The sequence below is a fragment of the Chiloscyllium punctatum genome, chromosome 36 (genome assembly GCF_047496795.1).
Source record: "Chiloscyllium punctatum isolate Juve2018m chromosome 36, sChiPun1.3, whole genome shotgun sequence".
NCBI classification, from domain to species: Eukaryota; Metazoa; Chordata; class Chondrichthyes; order Orectolobiformes; family Hemiscylliidae; genus Chiloscyllium; species Chiloscyllium punctatum.
Genome location: NC_092774.1, coordinates 55,255,349 through 55,266,094, shown reverse-complemented (window position 1 = coordinate 55,266,094; position 10,746 = coordinate 55,255,349). Strand labels below are relative to the sequence as shown.

Sequence of the window (10,746 nt, the reverse complement as noted above, 5' to 3'; positions counted from 1 at the left end):
ATCGGGACAGGCAGAAATGGACACCGGAGACTCTTCCCTCAGGTAAATTGATATGAGTGCCTTCTTGTGCAGCCTGTTTGGTGTTCAGACTTTGCCTTGACACAGCAATCCTGCAGAAAGTATTTTGTTCCAAGGGCGTCTGTTTCTTTACCGCAGGAAATGGACAAAAACGGCAAGTCATGTGTTTCTACTTCACCAGTTCATTACCATCTGAGGGAAGAGGTTTCACACTTGAGATCAGAACACAGCGACAGAAGAGGACAAGACAACTCAGAGCTCTCCAAGGGTGCCAGCGCAACTGTGTAAATCTGACCCTAACCACTCTCTGCACGAAAACGTTCTTCATAATGTCATTTTTACTTCCTTTCCTCAAGACTCTGCCGAATTGTTAGCGATTCTTTCAGGCGTGGTACCATTTTCACTATATTATTTTCTCTGTCTAGATCCCTCATGTCTTGGAAAACGTCAACTGGGCCAGATTTCAAACTTCTGTTCTCCAAGGAGAACTGTCCCAACTTTCCAATCTGCCTTCATTATTGACATTCCTCATACACGGCACAATTCACGACAACCTCTTCAGCGCTATCTCCAATCACTTCAATTCCCCGCTTCCTGAAATTTCACTCTCAGATTTTTAGCAATAACGCAGCTGGAGAATTCATTCAGACTCGGATTGTGTGGGCGAACAATCTGCAAAACATGTTCTAACTTTGAACAAATGTTTCCCTTCGCAGTGTTCGCTGCAATGGTAGCTCAGCCCCATCCCCTACTTCGGGCAATCCGATCTCGTTTCACAAAGATGCTTTTGAGGAACAGTGATCTAGCACTTTTGCGGTTCAGATGTCTCCCTCTCTCTGAATCCTTTGGGTGAGAGGTGTCAGTTTCACTAAAAAGGCCCTGACCTTGCGGTTGCCTACCACTTTAACAGGTCCCCCTGTTCCCGGGCCAACATCCCTGACTCAGGCTTGCAGCAGTGTTCTAGCTCCAGATGAAAGAACAACACCTCATTTTCGACGTGGAGAACTTTCAGCCCTCCGGTCCCAGAGACAGGCCGTGGGGACGGCATAAACACGTAGCATCATTCTCACGCAGACAGAAGCCATTCAGCCCATGGATTCCACGGCGACTGTCTGTCACTTGTCTCTCTCTCTCTCTCTGAGGTTATTCACAATCGGTGGTATCCGTCCTAATAGTGGGGGACGATGTCTGAGTTTCAACTTTCCCAGCTCATTAGCATCGTAGAGAACCGGTTTTGCGATTCAGTTCAGAGGAAACCGACCAAGAACAGAATACCACTGAGACCTCTAAAAACCCATGCCGTTTGAATGGAGTGGATCGATAACATCGGCAAGTAGATGCAAAGGCAGCTTGCTGAAGAAAAGCAGATCAAGGTGACAATGAACGATAGCACAGGATGGTTTCGATCCATCGACCTCTGGGTTATGGGCCCAGCACGCTCCCGCTGCGCCACTCTGCTGCCGCTTGGGGAGCTGGTTGCACAGAACACTTCAGGTTTTTGTCTGGCACGCGGCAGGCACCTTCGAGCCTGATGTCAAAGATCTCCACTGCTGTCGTGTGATATGCTGTTTCGCAGACGTATGGAGGCTGTGTCAATATAAACTTTTTTCTAAATTCCCACATTCTGTCGGTCGAACTGTGATTTCACACTGAATCGCAACATGTGTCACAGCGCAGACGGCGGCCATGCGGCCCACCTTCCCCCTGCTGGTTCTGCACTTAAGTAAACGTGTGTTTCTCTTCGTTTCATTCTCTCGCCTTCTCAGCGTAAATCTGTCCATCTGAACGTGACCACCGAATTCCCTTTTGGGTCCATTGAATCTTCCTCTTTGTCAATGTCAGACAGGGACTTACTGACCCTCACCACTCCCTGTACGAAAACGTTCTTCCTAATGTCACTTTTACTTCTTTTCCTCGTGACTTAAAATTCTGCCGAATCGTTATGGATCCTTTCAGGCGTGGGAGCATTTTCACAACATTATTTCCTGTTTCTAGGTCCCTCATGACTTGGAAAAGTTCGGTTCTCCGAGGAGAGCTGTCCCAATTTTCCAATCTACCTTGATTGCTGACATTCCTCAAACACCGCACGACTCACGTCAACCTGTTGAACACTATGGTAAAAACAATGACTGCAGATGCTGGAAACCAGATTGTGGATTAGCGGTGCTGGAAGAGCACAGCAGTTCAGGCAGCATCCAAGTAGCTTGTTGAACACGATCTCCAACCATTTCATTTCTCTGTTTTCTGCCTCATTCGTACTCCAGGCAGCCCACGCTGGTTTCACGAAGGTGCTTTTTGAGAAAGTTAATCAGGCAGTTTTGCACAAGTCAAGTTAAAAAACGCGGGCTCGTCCGGGATCTCTCGCAAATCAGCGCAGTAACAGACCCAAAGCGAGAATCATACGCCTAGACCAACGAGCCAGAAAGCACGCACGCAGGTAATGCCCCAGACCTCTTGAGCGACCTGAGACATGCTCAGTATGAAATACATTTGAGATTGCTCTCAGAATTGCAAGCGGCAAAGACTTTCCCGAACAGCTGCTTCTCATCCAGTCTCCCTGCTGCTATTTCATTCCACCGCATTCTCTGCTCACAGTGTCGTTTCCCCAACGTAGCATGAAGCATAAACTGGGTGACTGCTTCGCAGAACATCCCGCTTCTGCCCGCAGAAACTAAAGGCCCTGACCTTGCGGTTGCCTGCCACTTTAACACATCACCCTGTTCCCTGGCCAACATCCCTGTCTCAGGCTTGCAGCAGTGTTCTAGCTCCAGATGAAAGAACAACATCTCATTTTCCACTTGGAACCCTTCCAGCCCTCCGGTCTTCAATATCGAGTTCTATAACTATAGGGCCTGAACTCCCCCATGTCCTTGACCCCTACCACACAAAAGACTCCTGTTTATCACCTCGTCTGCTATGACACACGACGTATTGTTAGCCACTAACAGTCTCCATTAACAGTTATTCGCCCTCTCACGAGGATCGTTATTCACTCCTACGTCCTTCATATTGTTCTTTCTCTGAGCTGGCGGCAAACACAGCAATGAATATTGGAGACTCTGAGCCAGCTGAAACTTGCTCAGTGTGAAGTACATTCCACATTGCTGCAAGAATTGCAAGCAGCAAAGCCTTTCCAGAACATCTGCTTGTCATTCTGTCCCCGGGGGGGCTGATGTTTGTCTCATCCCCAGGAACTGGACTATCTCCACTGGCGGATAATTAAACCATTTTATTTCTACTTGCACGTTGTTCTGGGGGGAGGGGGGTGGGGGAATGTAGGGTTGGGGGAGGGTAAGAGTCCATTCTCTCTTCTGCTCTCTCTCCCTCTTTCTCTCTCTCTCTCTCTCTGAAACTCTTGGGGTGAGAGGTGTCAGTTACATTAATGCGGGGAACATGAACAACTTTGATTGTGAACTTGCTCCAAAGGTCTGTTATCGGAGAGACAGAAAGATGCTGTGCTGGCAGGACAGAGAGAAATGAACACCGAGGACTCTTCGCCCAGGTAAATTCACATTGTTGTGCAGCCTGCATGGTGTTCAGAAATCGTCTTCACGCAGCAATCTTACGGAAAGTCTATTGCAAAGTGGGCATCGCTTTCTTTGCTGCGACCGCGCAGCAGTTAACATCTGAGCCCCAAGTGTCCCAGATGAAGAGAATCCGCGTGAAACCTTCACTCACTGAGAGTCATCCCCACGGCCCTGAGCTGAGGGACTGCAGGCAGTCCAACACGGAAGGGACGGTTAAAAATGAACCATTTTTGCTCCCTCAGCAACACGTAGCATCATTCTCGCGCAGACAGAAGCCATTCAGCCCATGGATTCCACGGCGACTGTCTGTCACTTGTCTCTCTCTCTCTCTCTGAGGTTATTCACAATCGGTGGTATCCGTCCTAATAGTGGGGGACGATGTCTGAGTTTCAACTTTACCAGCTCATTAGCATCGTAGAGAACCGGTTTTGCGATTCAGTTCAGAGGAAACCGACCAAGAACAGAATACCACTGAGACCTCTAAAAACCCATGCCGTTTGAATGGAGTGGATCGATAACATCGGCAAGTAGATGCAAAGGCAGCTTGCTGAAGAAAGCAGATCAAGGTGACAGTGAACGATACATCGACCTCTGGGTTATGGGCCCAGCACGCTCCCGCTGCGCCACTCTGCTGCCGCTTGGGGAGCCGGTTGCACAGAACACTTCAGGCTTTTGTCTGGCACGCGGCAGGCACCTTCGAGCCTGATGTCAAAGACCTCCACTGGTGTCGTGTGATATGCTGTTTCGCAGACGTATGGAGGCTGTGTCAATATAAACTTTTTTCTAAATTCCCACATTCTGTTGATCGAACTGTGATTTAACTCTGAATCATAACATATGTCACAGCGTAGACGGAGGCCATGCGGCCCACCTTCGCTCTGCTGGTTCTACACCGTAAGTAAACGCGTGTCTCAATTCGTATCATTCTCTTACCTTTTCCGTGTAAATCTGCGCATCTGAACATGACCACAAGCATTGCCCTCCTCAACAGAGAACAGGAGAAAACCACGCAGACCTCCACGAGTGTGTCACCTCAACTGTGCACATTGGGCCAGGATAGCAATGCGAAATATTCATGTTGAGTTTTTTGGGAAGCAGATGAGAAGGCGAGGTGCAGAACAGAGCACCCTTAGACGGGTAAGCTGCTAAGGACGACGTTACGTGAATAGGAGAGAATAGGACATGGCGGATTTCAGGCCCTAAAGTCATGGAACTCGATATTGAAGACAGGGGGCATGTAGGGTCTTCAAGTGGAAAATGAAGCGTTGTTCTTCCATCTGGAGCTGAGCTTTGCTGGAACACTGCTGCATGCCTGAGACAGAGATGTTGGCCAGGGAACAGGGAGGCTTGTTAAAGTGGCGGGCAACCCGAAGCTCAGGGCCTTTTTTGCGAGCATAATTGAGATGTTCTGCGAAACAGTCACCCAGTTTATGCTTCATGCTACTTTGGGGAAACCACACTGTGAGCAGCGAATGCAGGAGACGAGGTTGTGGCAAATTTGCAAGTAAAGTGCTCCTTCACCTGGAAGGTATGTTCGAGCCCTGTGATATTCAGGAGGGAGCAGGTAAATGGGCAGGTGTTACACATTCGGCGGTTAAAGGATAAAGTGCCTTGGGACAATGGGAGGTGGGTGTGGGGTGTTGAGAGTGAAGGAAGAGTGGACCCGAGGTGTAACCCTGCCCACTTACCTCCTCTCACATATAAATCCGTGAAGTTGAAAGAACATTCCATCCAATAATTCAGTACCACGTGACTCATGAACTAATTTGTATTCATGTTCCGGGGCCAGCATCATTATTGCGTCACAGCAGCTGCAGGCCATCACCGGGGGCTCGCCCTATGACGTCACGGTACGGCTGGAAGCCCCCGGGACAGTTTATCAAAGAAACCTCCCTGTGTGTCAGGGCAACCCTGCATCAGGAAGCACTGGGATGGTCAACCACTATCAGTTAACATGGGGAACACATCTCCACATTATGCAGCCTCGAGTCAAACTTCCCGTCCTTCGACTTAAAGTTCAAGAGCCCTCAGACCGAAATTCCCCAGGTACGTTTGGAAGAACTTTTTCCAGGTGTCCGCAAAGTACATCTATGAGCAATTTGTTAAAGTTTGAATTTTGTGAGTGTTGAAATTATATGCTTTTGAGCGAAATCGCAAATCGAAAAAACAGAATGTGGGAATGTCTGCGGGTGCGTGATGGGAGCATCACCCAGAAGGGAAACCATCTCTCCTATTCACTCAATGTCCTCGTTAGCAGCTTTCCGTATAAGGGCGCTCTGTTCTGCACCTCGCCTACTCATCTGCTTCCCAAAACACTTCGACATAAATATTTCACATTGATATACTGACCCAATGTGCACATTTGAGATGACACACTCGTGGAGGTCTGCGGGGTCTTCTCCTGTTCTCTGTACCCTATGTTGAGGAGGGCAATGCTTGTCACTGGTCACTCCGGTGTCAGAGAAAAGTTTCGAAAGAAAACGGTTTAATTTTCTGCCAGTCGAGAGGGCCCGGTTCCTGTAGACGGGACAAACGGAAGCAGGGAGACAGAATGAGAAGCAGCTGTTCTGGAAATTGTTTGATAAACCCCATTAAAAGCACACAACCCAAGCCAAGGAGGAGCAACCAACACACCGCCACTGCGTGGGCTCGAACAACCAACTTTTCGGTTCACACCTGAATGCGCTGGCCAATTGAGCCACAGATACAGGCAACGACAAACATCATCGCTTAGGGGAGGCTATTAGTGAATTCAAAATTCAGCCTGCCCCGCCTAGAATTACAATTGTGGTCTATCAGTCTTAATTTTCACAAATACACTCTGGGACATTTACTGTGGAGACACTGAAAAGTCTGATCCCACTCTCTGCAGACACATCCATTCACGAGTAACCAGCTTTCTTACTGCGGGGCCATCGCCCTTCCAGCCTTTCAGTGTTTTGCCTGTTCCCGAGTTCTCTCAATGGCTCGGAAGTGAGAAGGGGTTTGAATTCCTGATGTGCAGGAACGACAATTCTTTCAATGTCTCAGATCAGTTCATGTGCCGAGAACATCAGAGTCAACTTCCCGGCCTCTTCAATAAGGGGACGGTGTCTGGACTGTCTCTGCTCAATCGGACCGGTCATCTTTCGTTCTCCTCTAAATCCGCTTCCCAAAGTGTTTCTAAAGGTTCACAAAGCTGGAGACTGGGATTTCTGTTTTGCTTCATGAACATTTGCACATTTTTTCCATTTCCTAACTGACAATATTTTGCCAAATTCTCTTCCCTTGCCTCATGTCCAGGGATGAGGAATTTCCATTCTGGGGAGACATTCCCAAGGTTGAGAATGTTCGCTTTGGAGCAAAGAAGGATAACTGGAGATTTCCTGGGGCTGTTGGTCATGATGGGAGAAGAAGCGGTGGGAATGGGCAGATTAATGATCAGAAGAACCAATTGCCACTGACCAGAGTCAGTTACCTGAGGACAGGGATTGAAGTTCTTGAATGAAAAGCAGCACTTGTGCCTAATAAACACAGAGAATACTGCAGAAAGCCAACAGGTCGAGCAGCATCTGTGGAAAGGGAAACAGAGCTGACGTTGTGAGTGTGATAAGTTGTTTGTTCAGAACCCGAGTTTCCTGCATGGCAATCAATTCCCAGACATGAGAAAACGGCTCTTTATTGAGACGAGTTTTGTGAAGTTTGAGCGATAATGCAACCAACAGGAAGCCATTTAAAATCTCCAGCGAAGAAAGCATAGTCAGCAGGTTAACACCCTGGGCGGGGAGCCCCAAAGGATCTCTACGCCAACACCTTAAGTGTTCGGCCACAACTACACGCCCAAAGTTGTGCTCTAAACTTTCTCATGGAATAGTTCTAACAGGAAAGGTGAGTATTGGGCTTGTCCTGTCCGCGCCATAGCCCCAACGGTTCCTGTTCCCCGGGATTTGATCAGGACAGAGGAGGCTGATGGGAGATCGAATTGAACTACACACATTGATGAGAGATAGAGCGGCTGGGAAGGATCCATTCCCATGCGGAGAGAGATTAATAATCAGGGCCGAAAATAAGGAGCCACTTCAAGAAGTATGGGGTTCATTCAGCAAAGCTCATGTAGAACTGTTCACAGAAAATTGTGATGAAAGTCTCTCGAGTTATTTTGATGAGAAGCGTTGATGATGCGAATACAATCGATAGGATGAACGTAGATTGGTAAATGTATTTGGTGACAGTTCTGTTCTAGCCCTGTGAGCGAAACCTGGATCTGAAGGAGTATAAGGGACATTAACAACATCGATCTGAAATTGGACACGTGACAAGAAACAGAGCCATCATTAACAGTTGGCTTTTGAACTGGAGAGGGTTTCTCGTGAAATTAGCTTGAGGCTTGCGGTATGCAAGGTCAAGATAATTTAGGTAAAACACGGAAACACTATCCTCATTAGCAGACAGTGAAAGGATTGCAAGACACAAATTAAACATTTTCGACAAGTGATACAGGGGACTGGGAAGATAAGTATTACAAACTGTGAACAGCAAAGTTCTGGAGCACAACACTTACATTCAAAGACCGAAAACATCCAGGTCCTGATTAATCAGATTGCATTGTGGTGCTTTTTTGCAAAACATCCACTTGCAATGTCCTACAAAAGAGTGACAAAACCCATCCCTGTCAGCCCAGGATAGAAAATCCGAAGGGATGAACGTTTGCTGATTTTCTGAAGATTCACCGAGCTTAGACTGGGTTTTGGTGATTGTTTCTTTTCCACTGCCAGGAGCCGCAGTGGTTGAGGCGTTGAGTTGGGGAGAATAAAATGTGCCCGTGAGCAGCATGTGGGGCTATTTCAGCTTCCCCTCATCTGACTGCGATGTGAGTTGACTCCGATATTCTCAGGGACATTTACTGACGCGAGACAGTGAAAGGATTCTCATTCCCGCAGATCGGGAATTCAAACCGTGTGCCGGCTTCAGGACAATGAGAAGATTAATTGGGGTGTGTGAAGAAGCTGTGAGCTGCATTTCAAACAGGTAGGTGGAGTCAGATGCGCCCCGGCTCTGTGCGTATCTCACTCCACCATGCTGCAGAGTTCTGACGTTAACACGGACATGCGCAGCAATGGGTTCATTCACAATGTGAACAACCAAAGATAATCACCGTCACTGATTCCCTTCCACAGGCCCAACATTGTGAAGCAGTATCTTTCACTGGCACAGGTGCCTGCTTCATTTCGATCCCGATTTCAAGCACCTCACTGTTCTCGTCTCATTTCCAAATACTTTGCTCATAGCCTCAAAAGAAGCTCTGCGGGTATCTGCTTGTTCCACCCGAACAGGCAGTGGGTTGCAGATTCCCACCTGTCCCAATTTGAGTGAAATATTCTCCCCCTCCACTGATTTGAATCTTAAAAAAGAAGCCGGGGAGCAAGCTCCCTTTCTTTTCGACGACATTTCTCATTTTGTACTCGGCAGGGTTCACACCTGCGTGGGGAAACCGCAATGGATTTCATGTACATCGCATTAACCACTCGGCCCAGGAATACAGAACCACACTGACAGCTTGACTTCCCAGGTCTGTCTGCCTATGGAGCTGAGAAAGAGTGTATCATCGCAGAGTTTGTTTGACTCCAATCACTTCACAGTGATTCGAAAGGGTTAAATATCGGCACATGGTGTTTGCAGATATTTCGGTGTTTCACCCCAAAAGATGAAATGAACTTTCAGTTAGAAATTGCAGGAGGAACTCAGCAGGTCAGGCAACATCTGTGGAAAGAGAATCAGAGGCAACATTTCAAAATTCTGTTTTCACCGACAGGTACTGTCAAACCTGCCGAGTTTCTCTTTTGGTCTCGTCTTCTCAGCATACGCAGTCCCTTACGTGAGACATTAATTCAATTCTGAAAGCCCTTTATGGAGAAGAATTCCGCTTGGGGAACATTTTCCTGACCCCATTAAAAGCGCACAGCGTCGAAGCCAAAGAAGAGCAGCCAACACACCGCCCCTGGGTGGGCTCGAACCACCAACCTTTCGGTTAACAGCCGAACGCGCTGACCAATTGCGCCACAGAGACAGGCGCTTTCGTGGGCTGCACCATCGCTTAGTAATTTTATAATTCAGCCTCCCCGCCGAGAATTACAATTGTCGTCTATCAGTTTTACTTTTCCATAATCAAGCCTGGGAGATGTGTTGTGGAGATACCGGGGACAGTCTGCAGACACATCCATGTCACGAGGAACTAGCTTTCTTACTCCGGGGCCGTCGCCCTTCCAGCCTTTCAGTGTTTTGCCTGTTCCCGAGTTCTCTCCTTGGCTCGCAGGGGAGAAGGGGTTTGAATTCCTGATGTGCAGGAACGACAATTCTTTCAATGTCTCAGATCAGTTCATGTGCCGAGAACATCAGAGTCAACCTCCCGGCCTCTTCAACAAGGGGACGGTGTCTGGACTGTCTCTGCTAAATCGGACCGGTCATCTTTCATTCTCCTCTAAATCCGCTTCCCAAAGTGTTTCTAAAGGTTCACAAAGCTGGAGACTGGGATTTCTGTTTTGCTTCATGAACATTTGCACATTTTTCCATTTCCTAAGTGACAATATTTTGCCAAAATCTCTTCCAATTGTACGCCTTGCCTCATGTCCAGGGATGAGGAATTTCCATTCTGGGGAGACATTCCCAAGGTTGAGAATGTTCGCTTTGGAGTAAAGAAGGATAACTGGAGATTTCCTGGGGCTGTTGGTCATGATGGGAGAAGAAGCGGTGGGAATGGGCAGATTAATGACCAGAAGAACTAATTGCCACTGACCAGAGTCAGTTACCAGAGGACAGGGATTGAAGTTCTTGAATGAAAAGCAGCACTTGTGCCTAATAAACATAGAGAATACTGCAGAAAGCCAACGGGTCGAGCAGCATCTGTGGAAAGGGAAACAGAGCTGACGTTGTGAGTCTGGTACGTTGTTTGTTCAGAACCCGAGTTTCCTGCATGGCAATCAATTCCCAGACATGAGAAAACGGGTCTTTATTGAGACGGGTTTTGTGAAGTTTGAGCGATAATGCAACCAACAGGAAGTCATTTAAAATCGCCAGCGAAGAAAGCATAGCCAGCAGGTTACCACCCTGGGCGGGGGAGCCCCAAAGGATCTCTACGCCAACACCTTAAGTGTTCGGCCACAACTACACGCCCAAAGTTGTGCTCTAAACTTTCTCATGGAATAGTTCTAACAGGAAAGGTGAG

The 10,746-nt window shown here is 47.8% G+C and overlaps 1 non-coding gene across 1 annotated transcript; it reads right to left on the bottom strand.

The window, feature by feature from the left end:
• Nucleotides 1-9,517: 9,517 nt before the first annotated feature.
• trnan-guu (transfer RNA asparagine (anticodon GUU)) lies at nucleotides 9,518-9,591 on the bottom strand. Its single transcript has one exon. It is a non-coding gene; the product is annotated as a tRNA-Asn (tRNA).
• Between the last annotated feature and the right edge of the window lie 1,155 nt (nucleotides 9,592-10,746).